Source organism: Cnephaeus nilssonii, assembly GCF_951640355.1.
Source record: "Cnephaeus nilssonii genome assembly, chromosome: 6".
In the NCBI taxonomy this organism is placed as follows: Eukaryota; Metazoa; Chordata; class Mammalia; order Chiroptera; family Vespertilionidae; genus Cnephaeus; species Cnephaeus nilssonii.
The window spans coordinates 79,001,592-79,025,514 of NC_137077.1; the positions used below are offsets into that span (position 1 = coordinate 79,001,592).

Sequence of the window (23,923 nt, forward strand, 5' to 3'; positions counted from 1 at the left end):
ATCGTATTTCACTTACATACAGGATTATTTGCTCTTAGGAAGTTACTTCTGCCCACATTACCTAGCTTCACTACACCTCAGAAATGCATAGGCTAGTTTGCTACATGTTTATCCATGTTACTGATTTTTTACAATATATATATAAAGGCTTACAACATTCAAGAGATTGTTTCTGCTACAACATTATAAATTCACTGCCCAGAATACAATTTGCTATTGAATATCTGCCAGGCTATGTTAACAAAGGTGTTCAGAAGAAACCTTTGTGTGCAGTTGTAACACAATGGATACATGAAGAAAAGTCGCTAAAGATAATGTCTTTAAAATCATGTGTGTATTCTTTAAAGAAAAGGAGTTTGAGGAATAAATATGCTTTCATTTTGCATTATTTTCTCCACGATACTTAAAAGTCCTAGTTATATTTTTAGAATTTCAGTGTTACTCTGGGCTATTTGGTTACCTCGGAAGAACTAGCAGCGCTGTTTTCTGAAGTTTGATGTTATGTAAACATTCATTCTTTTAGACAATGGCTAATTGTGAAAATCCATAGGTTCTTGAGGCGCACGTGTCTCTGCCCTCCTGACATTTTCATCAGCATTTTCCATCTCTGTTAAGATGCACTTTGGACAACGTTTGTGATCAACAGCATCTTCACAGAGATGTCATATGTTCCTTCTATTTCCTTCTGTAGCTTCTGCATACAGCAAGTATAGTTGAAATTGAGTCTGTCTCTATTTTGCTTGTTAGTGAATTTTGTGCATTAGATTCCACATATGAGTGAAATCATGTGGTACTTGGCCTTCTCTGGCTTATTTCACTTAGCATAATACCCTCCAGGTCTATCCATGATGTTCCAAAGGGTAAGATTTCCTACTTTTCTACAGCCTACTAGTATTTGATAGTGTAAATGTACCGCATGTTTTTTTTTTTTTTTATCTATGGATGGGCACTTGGGCTGCTTCCAACTCTTGGCTATTGCAAATAATGCTACAATGAACATAGGACTGCATACATTCTTTCAAATTAGTGGTTCTGACTTCTTTGGATAAATTCCCAGACGTGGACTGGCTGGGTTATAAGGCAGTTCCATTTTTCATTTTTGGAGGCAACTCCATATTGCTTTCCACAGTGGCTGCACCAATCTGCATTCCCACCAACAGTGCACAAGTGAAGGGATTGAGCAAAAAAGGAAAAAAGGGGAAAAACAGAAATAACTCATGGACACGAAAAACAGTGTGGTGATTGCTGGGGATGGGAGTGGAGGACGGTAAAGGACAGATAAATGGTGTTGGATAGAGACTTGAATTGGGATGGTGAATACACAATACAGTGTTCAGATGAGTTATGAACATATGCACCTGAAACCCATGTAATCTTATTAACCAGTGCCACTCTGATGAGTTCAATAAAAGGAAAATAAATAATGGCTGAAATTGGAGATTGATATTTTAAAATGGCAGTAGTCATTTGGAATTCTCATTGTAAATAAATTCATCTCTCAATATGGAGCTAGTATCATTAGAGCTAATTTTGTTATATTCAACACAGAGGGACCAGGGCCTACAACCAGACCCAATCATTGGGGTGGGGCAGAAAGGAGGTAGAACTTCTGTAGGCTTAGCTATAAATTCCAAGAAATTTTGCATACAGAAGGCTGCAGCAACAATGAGACAAATTCTAGGAAAGCTTGATATTTGACAATAGCAGGGCATTTGGAGTATGCAGCCTAAGTTTTCAACTGATGGACAAACACATTGATGAAGGGAGTCGAGAAATTAGGGAAGGTAATCAGATGATCAGGCAATCATGAAAGAAAATGTTATCACTTTGAAAATGTTATAACATCTTTCAAGACCAGGTGTCTTATAATGGACCTGTGTCTTCTGAGTCTTTCCACTTACTAGTGATGTGAATTTAAATGCACTTTAAGATTTATCTTAACAACACATCTGATTTTTTACCATAGTGTAGGTGAATTTCTGAAAGACTGATTAACAAAATGAAATCCACTGATTTAACCATGTATGCATATCACCAACTGGAGACCTAATCACACACTGTAATCACAGGTTCTTTGGAATCCATTAGTGGCTTACAGGATTATATTTGCTTCATAATTGTGCGTGTATACTGAGGAAAAAAATCATAGGGGTGTTCCTAAGAAAAGATATAGGAAACAAGATATTTAATTATGTAAGGGACAATTAAACAAAGATAAATGTATCTGTATTGTAATAAATTTTATTTTATAACTATTATTTTGATATAAAATAAAATTATTTTTATAAGATTTTTGTCCTATTAGGTAGGACATAAAATAGAAAATAGAGAGTATAAATGAAAAAGGATTTTAACTTTTCTGATTATTAGCACTTTGCATATTAGATGGCACTTTCAATGTGACAAATTCTAATAGATAATATTTAGTTATATTTACTTTTATTTTGGGTGACCATCTTTCTGAGGCATTTTTATGAACAATGTTTTTGTCCTTTAGCATGATAAAAATATTTTATATTACACTACAATAATTGTTAGCATAAAATTTTTAAAAATTAAAAAGAGTAATTGAATCATTTTATAATTTTCAACAAATTTCTAATATTCAAACTTCAATATTCAGATATTTAATATTACAGATTTTTAAATATAATATACAAATGATTATAAATATATAATTACTCAAGTTGTAATAAGTGATAAATTTCTATCATCTTAAAACTTATAAATATAAATTTTGTTTCTATATAAAATGAAAACATATGTTAGAAAAAATCTCAGGGCAATGGTAATTGACTAAGAATTCTATAAAGAGAAGGTAAACCTAAACGTAATTATAAGTTTTTAATAGTATGGAAGGACTTTCAAGATAACAAAATCTTAGCAAGTAAAAAATAACTACATTGGCTTTAGGTAGAATACATACTTCTTTGTGAGTGATATGTTTGGATATGCATTCAATACATCCCTTCATTTTAGGTAAATGAAGTGTTTCCATGACATAAATGTGAACTATTATTCTATTGTATGTTAAATGAAATAATAATGAAATGTGGGGTTTGAGGTGGAGACTTTTCTTCTGTGGGTCCTTGCCATATGAAGTTTGAAGAATAAACTCATGGACTAAAAAACTTATTTGATAAAAATGTGGAAGTTTATTGGAAGCATGTACAACCTTTGGGCAGAGGTATTCCCAAATGGGACCCCCTGAGGAGGAGCCCCCAAAAAGGAAAAGTCTGTTCTCTCTCTCTCTCTCTAATTGGAAAAAAAAATCAATCTAAAAAAATCTTTCTCATGTCCCTTTGTCTCCAGTTTATATACGCTATAGCTCTTTGTCTGAGCATGACCCTTTCTAATTGGACCCTTCATTAATTTAGGACACCCCCCCACGCTTTCCTCATTGGTCATTCTGCTACATAGTATCAAAGTCCAAAGACCACGTGTTGCTCCCCTCTTTCTCTCATTCCTCTATGCCCTGTGAAAATGTTCCCTTCTTCCCAGTGTCCTGTGAGTTTTCTTTATTCTCTGTGAATGTATGTCTTCCACCCCCTTACCCTATGTCATGTCTTTATCCTCTGTGTAAGTAAGACAAGCATTTCGGCATCTTGGAGCTATTTTTGCCGGCCTCATATTCATTCCTCTCCCATGGACCCTCTTTATTTCCTGATTGCCTGTCCTGTTTCTAAAATTCCTTTCAATAAGAAATGTGTACTCTCTGTATTTTTTTTTCAAGCAATTTCCTTTATGAGCACATGAAGAGTTTCAAGTAACAAATCTACAATACTACATTACTCGGTGACTTTATGGTTGATATATAGATAAAGAAGTTGTGGTACATATATATTATGGAATACTATTCAGCCACAAGAAAAGATGAAATACTATCATTTGCGACAGCATGGATGGACCTTGACAATATTATGCTAAGTTCAATAAAAGGAAATAAAGACAGAAAAGGAAATAAGTCAGACAGAAAAAGCTAAGAACCATATAATTTCACTCATATGTGGGATATAAAACTGAAACTCATAAACACAGACAACAATATGGTGGTTCCCAGAGGGAAGTGGGGTGGGGAGTAGCAAAGTATAAAGTGGGCAAATATATGGTGACAGAAGATTTGACTTTGAGTGGTGGACATACAATGAAATATGCAGATCATGCATCATAGAAATGCACACCTGAAACCTATATAATCTTATTAATCAACGTCACACCAATAAATTTAATTAAAATAAAAAAGGAACACAAAACATGACAGAAAATGAAAGATAGCGAAATTACCTTTCCCAAAGAAAATCTATGCTCATCTGAATCTTAAATCATGCATTTTTTTTCCTCTTCATATCATTCTTGATGAAAATCTTACAGAAAAAAAAAAAAAAGGTTAAACTGACTGTGCTTCACTGTCAAGAGAAACCTGTGGTCAGGGGTATATCTAATTCCCCAAGCTTTCATCATTAATATTTTATGAGTCTCACTGATCTGTCCTCTCTAGAAGAAAAATTTATCTTTCATTTGTGCAAGCACTGCCTGCCAACGAATAGATTTCATCTCAGTAAGATGAGTGGCAAAATGCAAACGGCAGCAAAGGGAAGAGGAGGCAAAGTGTTCACTTTATTTCTTTTACTGGAGCCTGGGTGCACTTTCCCGGCGGAGCTGAGTCAGCCAGGCAAAGTGAAAGATCTTTGGGGAACTATGAAGAGTGTCAGTTCTTTGCCAATATGCTTTGGTCTACACATGTGAATCTGACTTCAAAATGAGATGATTAGCTACAGTGACCTTTTTAAACTTAAACATTTACAAGGCCGTTTGTTGCCTACAAAATTGGGAAATCATTAGCTCACCCTTGAAACGTTTCTTCACTATAGATGAGATTGACTAAAAGGCAAATTACTGACCTTTGAACACTTCAAAGTGAAAAGGCAGGATGCCTTGCCCCTTGGTTGAGTGTGGCTTCCTTTAACTGAACTAAGGAAGTCATGTAGGCTCACCTATGACACTGGAGCTGAGTATTCCCAGGGCAGTATTTCCTCACAGAAAAGTGAAACAGAAAAAGAAGGTCCAAGACACCCTTACACAGTAAAAAACACATTGGGCAGCTATTTGTTAGCTCTACCTAAGACCACAGGTTGGAAATATAATTTTGGGAGAAATGTATTTGTGTATAATCAGAAAAATCACCCTGGATTTAAGCAAGTATTTGTCTTTGCTAGAGAATATAGAATTCAAAACTACATACAACAGCTGTTTCTTTCCTTCAGAGTTCTTATTTTGATTTTGATTGTATATTGACTAGTACAATTATTTAACATCTCTCTCATCATAAATTGGACCCTGTTCATTTTGGTACACAATTGTATCCACAGTCTTGTACACTGTTGGCAAGCAGTAGATGGCTCAATAATTTTTTGTTAAAAGGTTTGCATATTTTTTAAAATGACATTGAAGTATCACCTCACACCTGTCAGAATGGCTACCATCAACAAATGACAAGTGCTGGCAAGGATGTGGAGAAAAGGGAACCCTAATACACTGCTGGTGGGAATGCAGACTGGTGCAACCATTATGGAAAATAGTATGGAGTTTCCTCAAAAAATTAAAAATGGAACTATCATTTGACCCAGTGATCCCACTTCTAGGAATATATATTAAGATACCCAAAGCACCAATCAGAAAGAATGTATGCACCCCTATGTTCATAGCAGCACAATTTGCAATAGCTAAGATCTGGAAACAGCCCCAGTGCCCATCAGCAGATGAGTGGATGCATACATGCATAACCCATGGATACAGACAATAGGGTGGTGAAGGCCAGGTGTGTGTGTGGAGAGAGGGTTAGATGGGGTGAATGGGGGCAAAAAGGGGAAATATGTGATACTTTTAATAATAAAGATTTAATTAAAAAAGAAGGTTTGCATGTTTAAAAATTTCCATCTACTAGAATGTCTCACATAATAATATTTGTAGTAAGAGTGATGATTTATTCAAGCTAGAGCCACTGATCATACATTTACATAAAGCACTATGTTATTAAGGGGGTGATACTACAATGTCTAAGACTAATTTCTGGGCCTCAAAGAGTTAAGCATTTAGTTGAGGGAATAAGTATATGTGTAAAAGTTATACAAAATAATAAATATTAAGTGACAAGAGAAAATATTAGTTGTAATCATACATAGGTGTTAGACACTCAAATGAAAGGACATTCTGATAAAACTACATGAGTAAATACATTGGAATCAAAAGAATATAAATTACAAATATTAGTGATATTAAGAATGATACAGCTTAGATTGACTGAAAGGAGAATAACAGCACTGTCTATACTATAGGAATCATCTAAACCTCGCTCACTCAATAATCCTATCTAATAAAAGAGTAATATGCAAATTGACCATCACTCCAACACACAAGATGGCTGCCCCCATGTGGTCAAAGATCCTGCCCCCATGTGGACACAAGATAACCACCACAATATGGCCAGCAGGGGAGGGCAGTTGGGAGGGACCAGGACTGCAAGGGAGGACAGTTGGGGGCAATAAAGCCTGCAGGGGAGGGAGGTTAGGGGTGTCCAGGTGGCAGAGGAAGGAAGTTGGGGGCGACTGGGCCTGCAGGGAAGGGCAGTTGGGAGGGACCCAGGCCTGTAGGGGAGAGAAGTTGGGGGCAATCAAGCCTGCAGGGGAGGGCAGTTAGGGGTGACCAGGCCTGCAGGGAAGGGCAGTTAGGGGCAAACAGGCTGTCAGGGGAGCAGTTAGGCATCAATCAGGCTGTCAGGGGAGTGGTTAGGGGGTGATCAGGCTGGCAGGCAGAAGCGGTTAAGGGCAATCAGGAAGGCAGGCAGGCGAGCAGTTGGGAGCCAGCAGTCCTGGATTGTGAGAGGGATGTCTGACTGTCCGTTTAGGCCCGATCATACTGGGATCGGGCCTAAAGGGGCAGTCAGACATCCCTTGAGGGGTCCCAGATTGGAGAGGGTGCAGGCTGGGCTGAGAGACACCCCTCCCCACCCTGTGCATGAATTTCGTGCATTGGGCCTCTAGTTTATCTATATAATTTTTTATTAACTTGTCTATTTAAGATTTTTATTACAAAGGATCAACATTTGATACCCATGCTAATATAATATTACCAGAACCTTATGAGAATGTATCTTTTCTTACACACTAGCTTGTAGCTGAGTGACTTAAAACTTAAATCTTTGACAACCTAACATGTGTGGGGGCAGAGGGAGAATGATATCTTTGTTTCATTTGGTCTTTACTTGTGATTTAAGTATTTTTTTATGTCATTATTCTCTCTTCTCTAAACTTTAGTCATTTTTGTATTCCCCCATTGCCAAATTTGTTTGTCCAACCCCTCAGTATCCTTATCCAGGCAATACAGATGGGAGTGGAACAGGTAGTCATGTTTACAGCAATGCAGCCATTAGTAGATACTCTCTAGCTAACTAACATGGTAGCGAGTTGTTACCAATCATGGGCTTGCTAGGATACTTGTTTCAAAAAATAAGTTTTTTTTCCCTTTAAAATCATTTAAGCCTTTGTTTGCCAGTAACTCTTTAGCTCTATTACTCCATATCTATTCTTAGTTAAATTTTATGTCAATTAGTGAAAATGATGTTATTTTAAACAAAAATGTGTGCAGTGTGTTACATGAATAATCTATTTAAAGCAATAACATAAACATTAGAAGTTTAATAAGTAAATACAGCATGCTGATTGAGAAAAATGTCCCAATGTCTTTAATTTTAAAAAGTAGTCTTTCTTAAATCTAATATCAAACTAATTAAATTTATATCATTTTACTTAAAAATAGAATGTCCTTTATATTATCTAGATGATGCAAATCTCTGAATTTGCTGATTCCATAGTAATATGTCTCTGAAACTATGTGGACTATTTCACTAATTTTTTTTCTTATTTCCATGAAGATTATTTGATGGTCTTTGTATGGATATAACCCATTTGTAATCCCCACAATCTTATCTTCTTTTGTTCAAAACATCAATGATCTGAATTTAGTGTTTGAACCTATTCACTTTTTCTCCTTTATCATCTCTATCACTTGCAATAATGCATTTTTTTAGAGTCATAATTTACTAAATAACAGAATGGTTTTCATTGCTATTTGTTTCTGTGCTTATTAATTCATTTTTCTTGATTTTTTTGTATAGACACTATTCATATGAATTATTTATTGACTTTAAAAATTATATTTATACAAATTTTAATTAAAATTATTTAAAATGTTTACTATTTTTATTAAATCTGTCCTTATTGATTCATTTTTTGAAAAATTTAATCACTTAATAGTTACATGTTTTTCAAAGACCAAAGGAACTTCTTTTTTAAGTTAAATTGAAGTATGAAAATGGGGGGCTTGGCTAGGTATACAACCCTTATGACTCATTTTTTTTGTCTATCAAGCAAAAGCCTTTAAAATTTATGTAAAAAATTACTATGTACTTTCACAGTCATTCAATTACTAATGAAAAATTGGGAATGTTAAAATCACAAATTGCAGAGAGGAATCGTATAGTCAAGCCCAGGAGTGAGGTAAGGAATTTACCGGTGAATTTGGGCTGGAAGAAGGGATAGTAACACCTGAAGCTACTCTTTAGTCACATCGTGGAAAGGTTAAGAATTAAGGAAGATATTTCTCACAATGACCTTTTTTTTTTTTTTTTTACCTTCTATGTGTCTTAATTTTTGTATTGTTGACATTATCACAGATGTCTCCCATTTTCCCCTCTTTATGAGCTTCTGTTTGGCCCCTCCCCCACCTCCCCCCAGGTCTTCACTACCCTATCCTTTGTGTCCATGGGGTATGCATATAACAGAAAGGAGTTTTAGGGATAAAACAGGCAGGTTTCGGGAGTTTTAGGAATAAAGAGGGTCCATGGGGAGGAAGGCATGGGTGAGGGCTTGGAGCTGCCAGAAGGCATACATTCACAGAGAAGAAGGAAAAAAAGAGGTGCCACAGGATAGGAGAGAGGAAGACATCCATTCACAGAAGATAGGGAAAAGCCACAGGGTATGGGGAGAGAAGGGAAATAAACTTTCACAGAGGATAGAGAAATGTTGACAAATGGGAGGAAGAGGAAAACAGATTTTCACAGGAGATAGAGAATTCTATCACTGAATGGGGAAGAGTAGGGAGAAGGGGCCACCATGTGGGATTTGGACTTTGAACCTGATATTCTACAAAAGAGTGACCAATAGAAGGGAGTATGAAGAAACAAAGAACTGCAGCCTTTATAAACCTTAGAAAAAGAGGCTTAGTGGGTTACGCCCTGGGACCCCTTCCCTGCTTGGGAGTCTGTATTTGCTTCCAATAAATTCCCGTCCTTTTCATCTTCCACCTTTTGCCCATGGCTTCATTGTTCAAATCCATCAGGACAAGAATCTGCAAAAGAAACCACCCTTGCATCCTGCTCAGGAAAACAACCTGACTGATAACTTTTGAGAGCTCTCTTTTCCAAATCCCTCAGGCTCCAAATGGTTCTTTTCACACAGCAGCTACCCTTTCGACATTTCAGTACATCCCTAACTAAACAATGCCTATGGTCCCTTCCAGCCAACAAATAAGTGAATCGGCTAACTCTGCTGTCAAAATAACCTCCTAAAATGCAGATCTGGTCAGATTACTCTTGATTCTGATCCTTTTATTGGTTTCTCATTGTCTGTTTGGTTAAATACATTTGTTAGCCATATATTTTACTTCCGCCAATAATCTTTCACACACTGAACTACCTGCCATTTTTCAAACACATTTCATGTGAACTTTCAACCTTCAGTGCTTTTGAACATATATTCCATTTTCTTAGACAAAACCCTGGTCAAGTGTCACCTCTGTTAGAAGATCTGTAACCCCTGCAGCAATTTGGGCATCCTCTTTTTGGGATTATAATTAGAGGACTCTCATACTTCTTAATTGCAATCTTTCTGTGAAAGTCTATATCTTCCCAATGCCATAAACTCAAGGGCATAAACCATTTCATGTCATCTTTGTGTTTGAAATATAATAGATATTAAATAATTGTTAAATGAGTTATTATGACATTTTCTCATGAATTAGAGCTTTTTGGGGAAAATTCATTAATGCAAAAAGATGTCACTAGAAGACAGAATTTTGAATTCTATGAATTGCAATTTGAGAAAGTATTTTTGATTTAGCAGTTATTTCTGGATCTCTTAAATAATAGATTATTATAGATTTACTTAAGTGTAAGGGCTTTTCAAATCTAGATTTTAACTTACATTATTTCACTTCTCTGCTTAGTTTTTAACTAAACTTTTGCTAGGTATTTTTATGACAGAAAAGGGGCTATAAATGAAAATCTACATTTAAACAACTGTGCATTTTTATATCTATATATTTTAGATACTAATAGAAAGTTGGGGCCTAAATTATCCAGAAAATTTTACTCTTCCTTCACAATAACAGCCACATATAATAAATATGCTGGAAAAATAGTGCAAACTAAAAAGCTCCATCAGAAAAGTGACAGCTCTCTTTCTGACTATTCCTTTGATTAGTTTGTGTAAATAGTTAAAATTCCCCCAAAATTATAAAAATATTTATATCATATTAAATAAAATGTTTAAACTCTTAATAATCTCTTTCAGCCAGAAAACTAAACTCAATAGTCTACTAATAGTGAGAAATATGTTCCCCAGTAGTTTACATAATAATTAATAAGATAATTTAATTGTCCTTTAAAATGTAGTTTTTTAAATTTTTAAAATGCTTTAAATATATTATTGTCTGAGATTCTTCAAACAGTCTTATGAAGCAAGCTTGAGGACTTCTGATATTATCTTAACTTTCATATTAGAAAAGTGAGGCCATAAGAGATTTTGAAACTTTCCTAAGGCAAATATAAAATGTATCTTCGTGATTTGAATTAAAATTAATTCAGTATATATCACGTGGAAAAATATCTATCTGACTTATATTACATAGTCTCTCCATCCCACCTAATAAAAGAGTAATATGCAAATTGACTGCACCTTCACTACGCCCAAGCCACGCCGACCAGCCAATCCGGGTGAGTATGCAAATTAACTCAACCAAGATGGTGGTTAATTTGCATAATTAGGCGCCCTGAGCGGACCCCCTGCAACGGATCGCCAGAGGCTTTTGGCCTGGTACTGGAGCAGACCCCCTGCTATCAATCGCAGGGAGCTGGGTGTCCACTCTGGTACCGGAGCAGACCCCTGCAATCGATTTCACGGAGCTGAGGGTTGCTTCAGCCTGGTGCACCAGCAAACCCCCTGCGATCGGGGAGCTGGGTGTCCGCTTCGGCCTGGTGCATGAGCGGACCCCCTGCAATTGATAGCAAGGAGCTAGGTGTCCACTTCGGCCTGGTGCCAAAGCCGACCCCCTGCAATCCATCGTAGGGAGCTGGGGGTTGCTTTGGCCTGGTGCATGAGCGGAACCCCTGTGATTGATCGCAGGGAGCTGGGTGTCCACTCCGACTCCAGGCCGAAAGCCTCTGGTAGAGGCTTTTGGCCTGGTGCTGGAGCAGACCCCCTGGAATTGGTCGCAGGGAGCTGGGGGTTGCTTTGGCCTGGGCAGGAGTGGACCCCCTGCGATTGATTGTAGGGAGCTGGGGGTCTGCTCCTGCCCAAGAGGCTTTCAATCTGGGCAGGCCTGGGCAGGTGCTGAGCCAGTGATCAGAGGGAGCTGGAGAGGCCTGCCCAGGCCTAAACCTTCGGCCAGAGGCTGTAGGCCTGGGCAGGTGCCAGCCCTTGATTGGTGTGAACTATAGAGGAAACACCTTTTCTGACTGCACATTGGCTAAGCTTCCTGTATGCCACTGGTAATATTCTTAGTAACTTGGGTAATAAGAATCCAAAAAGGTGATCTAGAGTTTTTCCACCACACTTCTGGAGAAAAAAAATGAAGGTCCGCTGCTGGAAGGCTAAGAAATGTCATATCCTGCCCTAGCCGGTTTGACTCAGTGGATAATGCCTCGGCCTGTTGATAGCAGGGTCTGGGTTCAATTCTGATCAAGGGCATGTACCTAGGTTGCAGGCTTCTCCCTGGCCAGGGCCCAGATCAAAGCTCATGCAGGAGGCAACCAATCAAAGTGTTCCTCTCACTTTGATGTTGCTCTCTGTCTTTCCCTTTCTCTTCCACATTCTCTAAAAGTCAATGGAAACATATCCTCAGGAGAGGATAATAAATAAATAAAGAAATCCATATCCTATGAAAAACACATCTTGAAAATGCCTAAAGAAAGTTGTCATTTTTTCTTGGTGAAGGGACTGGAGTCCGTGTTGATGAAAACACCTTGGTGGCTGCGATGACTGACAGTGGCTGCAGCAGTGGGGTGATGGGGCTGGTGCCTTCCCCTGATAAACCCGGTTGCTTCCCACAAAGCGAGGCCAGACTGTGGCTTAGGCCCGCTCCTTGTGGGGCGTGGGCCTAAGCCATCAATAGGACATCCCCTGAGGTCTCCCAGTATGTGAGAGGGGGCAGGTTGGGCTGAGGGACCCCTGACCCCCAGTGCATGAATTTCGTGCACCGGGCCCCTAGTGATTTTAATAAAAATGTAAGATTTCCTTTGGCACTAACAAAACATGCTTAGACATCTAATTTAATATTTTAATTATTTTTATATATAAAAATCATCCTACTTTCAAATTTCCCCTCAGATTCCTCCCAATTCCAATTTCATCAATGAAAAGTCAAGTTTATACAAAGCATTTACAAAGATATACATATTATTTTCTAGAAATATCATTGGATTTAACTAATGTAACATTTTATGCTAACAATTTTATTCATTTCATTTGCCAAAGCAATCAAATTTTCCTGGAAGATTGAGCATCTTTTCTCAATGTTCTCATTAGTTCTTTGTTCACGGTCTATTCACCCCCCCCCCCCTTTTTTTTTATTTCTTCATCTCTTTGTTGATTTAGCCTCCCCTCAGAAGGAATCATAATTATTTTGTGGAGCTGGGCTGAGACCAATGTTTCCAGTTTCCATTCATCTGGTTGGAAACATTTGTCTCCTCTGTTCTCTGTGAGATGCAAATAGTCCAATCCTCCTTCATCCCTCCCTCCTGGAAAATACATCCATGCTGTCGGGAGCAAACATTAAAACCTCAGTCTGATGCGACCTCTAGAGTTGACAAAATCTACTCTACCTAGATGGTGGTAGCAGATGTGTCTACTTTTTTCACATAAAACCACTATGTGAACTTTCAATTTGCACTGATTACAATGAACTAAAATGAGAAGGGTCTGTCTCTTTGGTTCTTGCTCCTCTCACCTGACCATCTCTCTTTTTAAGAGCACCAGAGCAGCAGCCCTGAACAAGACTAACACTTGTAGAGTTATCACCACACAGTATCTACTTTAAGATGCAAATCAGCACACTGAAAATTACCAGAAAAATGGGAGACAGAGGTCTTACACAGCACGGAAACAGATAGAGAGCAGAAAGCAAGAGAATGAACACAAAACATTGTCTTTGAAGATTTCTTTGTTCTCAATTTCTTGGAAGTGAAGAGGAAAACATGAAAACATGGCTAACTACTTTAATAATTTTATTATTAAATGCCTCTAAAATGAGGCATGCAGCTTCAGTTTTTCCAAAGTAAGTAGAAATCTGGCGATGGCAGACCTATTTGCAGCTCAAGGCCTCTAATCAGTTTTTTGGTGCACAGAGGGAAGCCTCTAGACAGATTAACTAACCTGTTCTACATCGTTATTTTACCCAAAGAATAATTGTTTCCTCTTACAGCATTTTCCCAGAGGTTCCACGTCATTTTTTTTTTAATCAATAAAAATGTACTAGGTAAAGTTCAGGAAACTTCTACAATTTTATAATAAAGATTTAGGAAAGAAATAGCCTATAAAGTTTAAAAATCTCTCCAGTTATTTAACTACTCATGTAAAATATCTATTATAGTTTACTAGAGGCCCGGTGCATGAAATTTGTGCATGGAGGGGGGGTCCCCTCAGCCCAGCCTGCACCCTCTCCAATCCAGGACCCCTTGGGGGATGTCTGACTGCCAGTTTAGACATGATCCCGGGGTTCGGGCCTAAACTGGCAGTTGGACATCCCTCTCACAATCCTGGACTGCTGGCTCCTAATCGCTCACCTGCCTGCCTGCCTGATCACCCCTAACTGCTCCCCCCTGTCAGCCTTATTGCCCCTCACTGCCTCTGCGTGCCAGCCTGATTGTCCCCAACTGCTCCCCCCAGCCTAGTTGCCCCTCACTGACCCACTCTGCTGGCCTGGTCACCCTGAACTGCCCCCCTTGCCAGGCTGGTCACTCCCAACTACCCCCCTGCTGGCCTGGTTACCCCCAACTGCCCCCCCCCCCTGCCGACCTGGTCGCCCCACACAGCCTGCTTGTTCAGTTGTTTGGTCATCCCTCAGTAACGCCCCTGCTGGCCTGGTTGCCCCATGCAGCCTGCTTGTTCAGTCGTTTGGTTGTCCCTCACTAACTCCCCTGCAGGCCTGGTAGTAGGCAGCCATTTTGTGATGACGTGAGGGTAAATTTGCATATTACCTCTTTATTATATAGGATGTCATTTTTGGCTAATTAATTAGATCATAATACAATAGTTACCAACCTAAAGACTACAATAAATTGAAAATAATTTATTCAAATAATTTTACTTATTTGGTCAGCTTTAACAATGAAAATCTGTCCTAAGAATTATAGCTCTGTCAAGCCTCAGATTCAGCAAATGTATAAATACCTAATTCATAGATGTTAAAGTAAAAGAAAGAGAATGAAAAATTATAAAAACATTTGCTGTGCAGATTCTGGATATTCAGAAGATTCGCCTGAAGGGTTCAGCCCAGTAGGAACTCATTCTTTCAGAAAAAACAGTTGTATGGTATGAAATCCTGGATTTGCACAAGGTTGACAAGGAGACCTCCTGGTGAACACACATTTCTTAATGCTAATGGGAGATGGGAGAGTGAGGAAAATACCCTGTAGAAAGTAAAGGGATAGGGAGGGCAGTCTTCATATCCTTCCTGAGGGAAGAAAGGAGGTCCTCCTTTCCTCAATTACCCCCATTATTCTATTTCCAAAATGAGGCTCCAACTTGATGGTGGTGTAAAGGGAAAAAGTCTGGGTCAGGGGCCTTACTTTCAACTAAGGAGACATATAGTAAAAATGCAAATTACCAAATGCATCTTTAGTATTTGTTCCCCTAGACCAATGATGGCGAACCTATGACACGTGTGTCAGCACTGACACGCGTAGCCATTTCTGATGACACGCGGCCGCTGAGGCGGCTGCATGCCGAGGATGAAACATTTGCTGCTCCTGAGGATGAAACATTTGTGAAATAATGTTTTTTCCTCAAAGTGACACACTACCCGAGTTATGCTCAGTTTTTTGGCGAAGTTTGACACACCAAGCTCAAAAGGTTGCCCATCACTGCCCTAGACTCCATTTTTAAAAAATTAAATTTATTGGGGTGACATCTACACTAATAAAAAAGAAAGATGCAAATTGACCATACCTTTGAGACGCCCATCAGCCAATCAGAAGTGAGTATACAAATTAACCCAACAAAGATGGTGGGTTAATTTGCATACACAGGTGCCCAGTGGCCAGGGTGGGATGCTTTTGTCATCACCATGGCGCCGATGCAGGTGTTTCTCACCACACTAGTCGCTCCAGGCCTTTGGGCAGCGTGGGAAGGAGGAAAAGTGGCTTCAGGCCAGAACAAAGGCTGTGCTGGCAGCCAGGGTAAGGAAGGCCCATTCTTCATGAGTGTCTAGTTGTTTAATAAAATATTATATGTTTCAAGTGTATAATTATCTGATACATCATGTGTATATTGCATTGTGTGCCAACCACCCACAGTCAAATCTTTTTTGTCACCATATATTTAGCCCTTTACTACCACTACCCCCCTTTCCTATGATAACCACCATACCATTGTTTGTATCTATGAGTTTTGTTTGTTTGTCTTGTTTGTTCATTTATTATGTTTAATGTTATGCTAAATGTTTCTGCAAAATATTAGGCAGAAAAAGTCAAGAACCCTATGATTTCACTCATATGTGGGATATAAAACCTGGACTTTATTTTTAAACATATGTACTGGGACTTTTGTTCCACTGAAAGAAGGCATGTAATAGAAGGCATGTAAAAGAAGGCATGTAAAAGAAGGCATGGTTCAAGTTGAAGATCAGAAGCAAAAACAGGAGTGAATTTTCTTGCCATGCAGGCAAAAGCAGAAGCAGAAATGAAGTGCTAGCTGGTTAACATTGGATGTAGATCTTGAGTACACAAATCCACTCAGCTGGACCTGTACCTTACTAATTACTCAGGATTCCTTGGTCCTTTAGAGCGTCTATCAAATATCAAATTCAATTGCCTGTAAAACTTCAAATTTAACATCCACTGCTGGAGGCTAAGTCCAACAGGTCATAATAAATGGGAGAAGTCCTCAAAAGTTTGAATGGACATATTCAGCAGGGCTGAAAATCTGCATATTATTACCTGCTGCTGGAACAGCCAAAGGCAATTCCTGAAACCTGATAATCCTTTATTGTTTACCAAACCTTACCTTTGATATGTATATCTGCTTTGCTAAAGGGAAAAATATGGGAATAAAAAGCTGTGGGTCTGGACATTCAGGGAGCCCACTTCACTAGAAAGTGGAGCCTCCCCTGCCTCCCCCATGCCTCCCAAATTTATATTTCTTGTCTAGTCTCTCAATTCATTTATGTCACAGCTCTTCTCCAGATTCCTGTACCCTAACTGCAGAAAGACTGTGGCAATACAATTCAGTTAAATTTTGTCTGATTTTTTTCTTCCTCTTAAGTCATTGAAGTTTCTCAGACCAGACTGTGCAACTGATGGCATTTCATATATTTTCTTACTAGGGGAAAGAGTGCAGCTTTTTGAACAAGTTATTCTTTGTTTTTTTCTTTAAACTCTGATTTGATTTTTTTTGGAGTTATTCTACTCTTTAGGGTATGGCTCATGACTCCATCTGATTTGAAATATCATAATTCCTCTCTCTAAACTATCCCTTCCCTCTACAGTTAGTTTCCTAGAGGAGCAATTTTGCTCATTTGCATTAATTAGTTTTTTTTTTCACTTATTGATATAGTTCAAACATTAATTTAAGTTTCTGATGAAACTTTTGCTTTTTATTCTGATTTTCAATATGCACTTTTTAATTCCAAGGATTTACTCTTGTTTTGCAAAGCTTTGGTATAAGTAATAATTCTTTCTTATATCTCCTTTAGTATATATATATATATATATATATATATATATATATATATATATACTAGAGGCCTGGTGCACAAAATTTGTGCACTTATGGGGCCCTGCTCCCCAACCCTCCAATATTCATGTATTTTTGTATATGTGTGTATGTATGCACTGTTGTTTTTTTTGTTAATCCTCACCTAAGGACATTTTTCATAGATTTTTAGAGTAGAAGGGAAGGAGAGAGACAGAGAGAGAAACATGGATGTGAGAAAGACATATCAATTGGTTGCCTCCTGCACATGCCCTGACCAGATCAGGCCGAAATAGCGCTGCCAACAGGGCCGACTGCTGGCAGCCCACTGGGGCTCAGATGTTGAGCATATGGCAATTTTCTGTTTCTGCTTCCACATCTGGTAGAGGTCACTCTTGTAGGAGCTGCTGATGTAGCCACCACTTTCTGTCTTGATCTTCTTCTTGTCCTCTTGTCCTGACTTTCCCACAAACCGCTTCTTCTTCCAGTCCCACTAGAGCTGCTGCCGGCCCCTGGTCAGGTTCTGGGCCTCGCCCCCCATCAGGTCCAGGACAGCACCAGCCACCTGCTGCTCAAAGGCACCTCTGGTCCCCACCAACGCTTAGGACCCATTCACTGTTGAAATCTTTGGGCTGATAGGGGACATAGAAATCCTGGTCCAGCTGCCGGGCCTCCTCCTTCCACCTCTTGGCTCCCCGTTCAGGTCCTGGCTGTTGCCGTTTTCAGCCCACAACCTCTATGAGACATCCTCCATGCTCTCTCCCGCCACCTCCTCCTCCTCTTTCCCAGGCTGCTCCGCCTGCCACACTGGCAGCTCGGGGCTGGACCAGCCAGGCCCTCCTGCCGCTCCTGCCAGCCCTGCCGGAAGCTGGCAATGGCCTTGAAGTCCTTCTGCTGCTTGGCCCACATCACCTGGCTGCTCAGGTCCCGGCTGGAGGCGTTGATCTCAAAGATGGTCGCCTGTGAGCGGTACTGCTTGATGCTGTCCCACCAGCCTCAGCTGCTGCAGCTCCTCCTCCTCAAAGCTCAAGCTAAAGAGGGGTTGTAGGCCCAGCCCCGTCCTCCTCCTCAAAGCTCAAGCTGAAGAGGGGTTGTAGGCCCAGCCCCGCAAGGTCCAGCTCCTTGGCCTGCTTAATGGACTCTGGCAAGTACACCGGCTCCCCGCTTTTTGGCCTTGGAGCCGGAGCGGACACCCCTCCCCACTTTAGATGGCAGGGCAGCCGGGTATCCGCTCCGTCTCCCCGCTTTAGATGGCAGGGGAGCCGGGTATCCACGGCAGCCCCCCTCAGCGGCCACTGATCGGTCTTTGAGAGGCGTGGAGGGGTGGGACTCGAGAGTCCCGGCCCCGTGCCTCTCAATGACCAGATTGGCCGCGCCTCTCAACAGCCCAATCGGCCGCAGAGTCCCGCGCCCCCTGCCTCTCAACAGCCGGATCTGTGGTGGCGCGGGTGTGTGTGTGTGTGTGTGTGTGTGTGTGTGTGTGTGTGTGGCAGGACTCGCGAGTCCCGCCCCCCCGCGCCACCGCAGATCTGGCTGTTGAGAGGCAGGGGGCGCGGGACTCTGCAGCCGATCTGGCTGTTGAGAGGCGCGGGGCAAGCACTCGGGCGGCCATTCCAGTCATTGAGAGGCACAGGGCGCAGGACTCCCGAGTCCAGCCCCCCGAGCCCCCTGCCTCTCAACAGCCGGATCTGCGGTGGCGCGGGGGGCGGGACTCGCGAGTCCTGCGCCCTGCGCCTCTCAATGACTGGATAGGCCACCCCGAGTCCCGCCCCCAAGCCTCCGCTGCCCAATCGTGGGCATAGCGGAGTGATGGTTATTTGCATCTTACCCTATTATTAGGTAAGATATATATATATATATATATATATATATATATATATATATATATAGTAAAGGAGGCTAAGTCCAGCAGGTCATAATAAATGGGAGAAGTCCTCAAAAGTTTGAATGGACATATTCAGCAGGGCTGAAAATCTGCATATTATTACCTGCTGCTGGAACACACACACACACAGACACACACACTGAGTGGCCAGATTATTATGTGTTCAGAGATCATAATAATCTGGCCACTCAGTGTATATACATATATATATTTACTATATATAAATATATATATATTTACAATATATATATACATATACATATATATACACACACATATATATACATATATATATATATATATATATATATATATATATATATATATACATATACACACACACACACATACACACACACACACACACACACGCAGGAAATATATGCTCCTTCCTCTGTCAGTTTGGCTGTGTGACAACATGGGCCAATCTAATCTGTAGTCAAGCTAGTTGTCTGGGTTTTGTGGAATACCTAGGTGTTCTCTTTACTAACCTAGCTTTCAATGCTTCTGAGGGTCTCTTTCCACTCCTCTGCCCTGTCCCCAGATAGCTGTAGCAGTGCAGTAGATAACAGCCTATAGGCCTTGGGGTGGGCTCTCTTAGCTCTCCTCCCTTGCCCCAAGGCCAAGGCCTTGTACTTGGTAAAGCCCCTCTGTGAAATAATTGGTTAATGCTACAGAATGGCTTTGTGGTGGAGACTCTTTGGAATTCTAATTTGCCACTCCAACAAAATTATGCTGGTTTCTCCTTGTTCCTATCTAAGGCAGTAAGTCTTTTTCATTGCAGTGCCCTTAGGAATAAAAAGAGTTATGAGATCTTTTATTCAGGGAAAGTTCATCCTTTTCTGGAATTTGGTCATTTAATTTTGTGTCTAGTTCTCTGAGGACTTAAAAATATGACTTTGTAGCTTATCTGACTTATTCTCAAATCTTCTTTTAATAGGTTCTTCCCACAAAACTCTTCTCTTTCTCTTAATTAGGACAACCCTACTGACAAAGATATTAATTCAAATCAAAATTGAGATAATATAGATGTACTTCTCAAATACTTAATCCACCAGCATAACTGAATAGGTCAATAACAGCCTTCCAAATTAGAAAATAATTAAAGTGTGTGTATGGTCCATATCTATAATTCATCAGAAAATCCTGCTGGCCCCCATTCAATATACATTCATAGTATAACCATGGCTCACTAACACTACTGCTGTCACCTTGGTCCAAGCACTGTGATTTCTTATCTGTATTTAACTCCTATGGTTCCAACCCATTCTACCTTTCTCCACCTTTTTGTCCCATTCTGACCTTCAGTGACTTAGATGAGACCCACCCATATTGGTGAGGGCATTCTGCTTTACTTATCCTACCAATTCAAATGCTAATTTCATCTGAGAACACCTGCACAACATTACCTGAAGTAAAATTTAGCCAAATGCCTGGGCACTCTGTGATCCTGTCAAGCTGACACATACTAGTACAATTAACTAATCCCCATTTTACATATTTGAGGACTAAAGAACAGAGTTAACTACCTTGCACAAGTTAAATAGCTAATGTATTGAATCTTGGATTTTAATGCAGGGAGTCTGTCTTCATGATTATTGTTCTTAACTAGAATATTATACTGCCTCTTCCAAATATGACATTGAATACCTTCTCATTGAATAGTTTTGGGCACTATTCTCAGTGCTAGACATCAGTAATTAACATAAAAGCAAATGTCTTGCTCTCATGAGCTTTCATTTCTGTAAGGGTTTTTAGACAATAAGAGCTAATGCATAGGGTGTTTATTGTGTGTTAACCACTGTTTCAAGCTCTTTATAAACTTAGCATACTCAATTATCTCTTTTCTACAGATGATAGAATTGAGGACAAGAGGATTAAGTGACTTGTCCTAAATTATAGAGGTGGTAAATGTCATTTTCCCCACTCTTAAACACTTGGCCACACCCTCTTAGTTCTATTGCCACAACCAAAGAACACTCATGTCAGTAAATTAATTATTCTTAAAAGAGTTCCAGAAGCAAATACAGATTTTTAGAAATTCCTGAATTCCTCTTATTATCTTTTTTTTTTCTACCATATTTTTAAAAATCCCTGGTCAGATCCTTTTGTTAGGAAAAATGATATAATTGAAAATAATAACAATTAAAAGACCTAAAAATGTGAGTGTATAAAATGTGTCTATAATAATATCTATATCTATGAGTGATAAATAGACGCCACACCTATTTGTATCCAGGCATTCTTTTCTCGTTTCACCTTATAGATCTCACCTCTCATAAAGCAAGGGTGCATGGAAGGCTGTTTGGATAGATGGATAGAGAGATGGATTGAATAGATGGGTAAAAAATAGTAGATAGGTAGGTAGGTTGGGAAGGGAGACAGTGAGAAATACATAGATAAGAAGAGAGGGAGTTACATATACTAGCAAACTGAATACAAGAAATATAAATAATGAAATGAATTAAAACTGAATTTGAAAAAGAAACTGCAGTTTCTGTGCCCATATACTCACCACCTTTTTTTCTCAAGATAATGGATTTAGGAGAATGACCTAGCTTATTAGGTTTACTCAGGTACTTTTCTTTTTTAGAGAAAAAGAAATGTAACTAGACTTCTTGACCTTTACCTGAAGATTTATATCATTAATAGTATTATGGTATTGGACTATCAGAGATGACTAGCAGTTACATTTTCATTCATTTTTATAATGCATACTTCAAAATAAGTCCATATAAAAAGATTTAAAAATTATTCAATAATTCAGTTTTTAAGGGGTCTGAAGAATCTTAAGAAAACCACAGAGTGCCCATACTCAACTGCATTGCTGGCTTCTTCTATAAATAGGGTAGATTAGCCCACAAAATACAGGCTCCAAGTGTTTACTAATTATGGCATGCTATTCAGTAATGGAGATAGAAAAACAAGTAATTTTAATATATATTTTTGCAAACAAAGTTCTTGAGATATTATGTAAGTGATCTTAGTTGATTAAGAAATATATTTTTAGACAATTACTTAATGCTTTGAGAAGTGTGCATTCTATCTATATATATAAAAGCCTAAGCCACCGACCGAAACACCGGTCGACCCATCAACTGGTCGCTATGACGTGCACTAACCACCGGGGGCATATGCTTAATGCATGAGCTGCCTTCTGGAAGTGCCACTCAGCTGACCGAAGGGTGCCAGACTCCAGGCTCACAGCTGGCAAGCGCTGCTGCAGCGGCGCGAGCCTATTCCCCCTCCACCACAGTGCTACCAAGTGGCAGTGGCAGACACAATTGGGCTGGGATGAGCAGGAGCAGTGCCCATCCTGGGCCCGGGCTCAGGATCCTCCCTGGCCACCTGCCACTTTGCACATTATTACATCCCCCAAAGGGTTCTGGATTGCGAGAGGGCACAGGCCAGGCTGAGGGACCCCACCAGTGCACAAATCTGTGCACTGGGCCTATAGTTATTAATAAAATAATTGCTCAAATGAAAATTTAAGTAGATAATCTAGAGCTTTATTCCTGTTACAAATTCTCTCTAAAACCATGAAGAGAAGAGTTATATTGGTTATTGCACTTTCTGAAAATAAGAAGGTATAAATCTACTCATTTCAAACTTCCAACTCATATTCCTAAGTGAAAATCAGTGGAGAACTATATCTTCTTTCTGGAAATTATTATATTTTTCAATTGAAGACAAAGCCAAATTTCTTCATAATGAACATCAGTTCTTTTTATTTTAAAGTTTAATTTGGAGTTTAATTCAAAAATACATATAAATCCTCTTACCTGTTAACTTAATGTCAAAGAACTTTAGATAAAATATCAATGTTCTTTTATATATTTTTTTTTCTGCAGAATGAAGAACATCCAAAGGATGTTGAATGAGGTATTATCAATTTACCGGGCTTTAACTTGATAATCTTATCATCTGTAAGATAACTCTACCAACCTTGTTAATGGTAAAATCATAATAAATGATTTTCATAGCTCTACCAATGGTTGACTTTCTCAAAGTGATTTCCAACTTATGTGAAGACTTAACATTGAACTACTAAGTGGACTAATTCTCAAACTTTTTTCTACCCCAATAATTCTAAAAGATAATACATATTTCATTAATCATGGCAAAGCAAGGATTTTCTAGAGTGAGAAGTACATACACTGAAGAGTTTTTCAAAACCCTGAGGAATATCTGATATGCATATTATTCTTAGTTTATTTCTACTTTGAAGTATAGAATGTGGTTTTAATATACAATGGTAACTCATTTTATTAATATTTTAAATAAACTGTTCCTTTTCTAAATTAGTCCTACAGGAGATCAGTCTCAGAATGAAGATTCCACAATATAGAAGAGTATAGAAGAGGTGAAATATGAAAAATACAGGGTGGAGAATGTTTTATTGTTGTCTTTGTTTTTCTGAGAAGAATACAGTAGTGTGAACAGTTGGAAAGCCCTGGTTGAAAAGAGTAGCATTTGTACATTAGAAATCTAGTTAAATCATATCAAGAGATGGCACATGATAAATATTTTTTTCACATAAATGAGATGAAGAGGGATTCACTTCAAAAAGTAAAAGAACACAGAAAACAATCTTGGTATTTCTTATAATTGTAAAGAACCTAAAAGACTATTTCTTCTATTATTTATCCCATTTAAGAATTTTTGCCCAAGTATTAACAAGGCAAAAATGAAGAAATCATAGTTGATTGGCTGAGTTTAGGTAGCAGTTTGGAAAAACTGAACTAAGAAAGCCAAAGAAAAAAATCAAACTGTGACAAAATAATGATAAATTCAT

General features: G+C 39.1%; 1 protein-coding gene across 1 annotated transcript in view; it reads right to left on the bottom strand.

Moving 5' to 3' along the window:
- Positions 1 to 23,923, bottom strand: part of MGAT4C (MGAT4 family member C) — a gene marked incomplete at its 3' end in the record, with an annotated part of 434,464 nt that overhangs the window by 62,369 nt on the left and 348,172 nt on the right. The window lies entirely within an intron of this gene.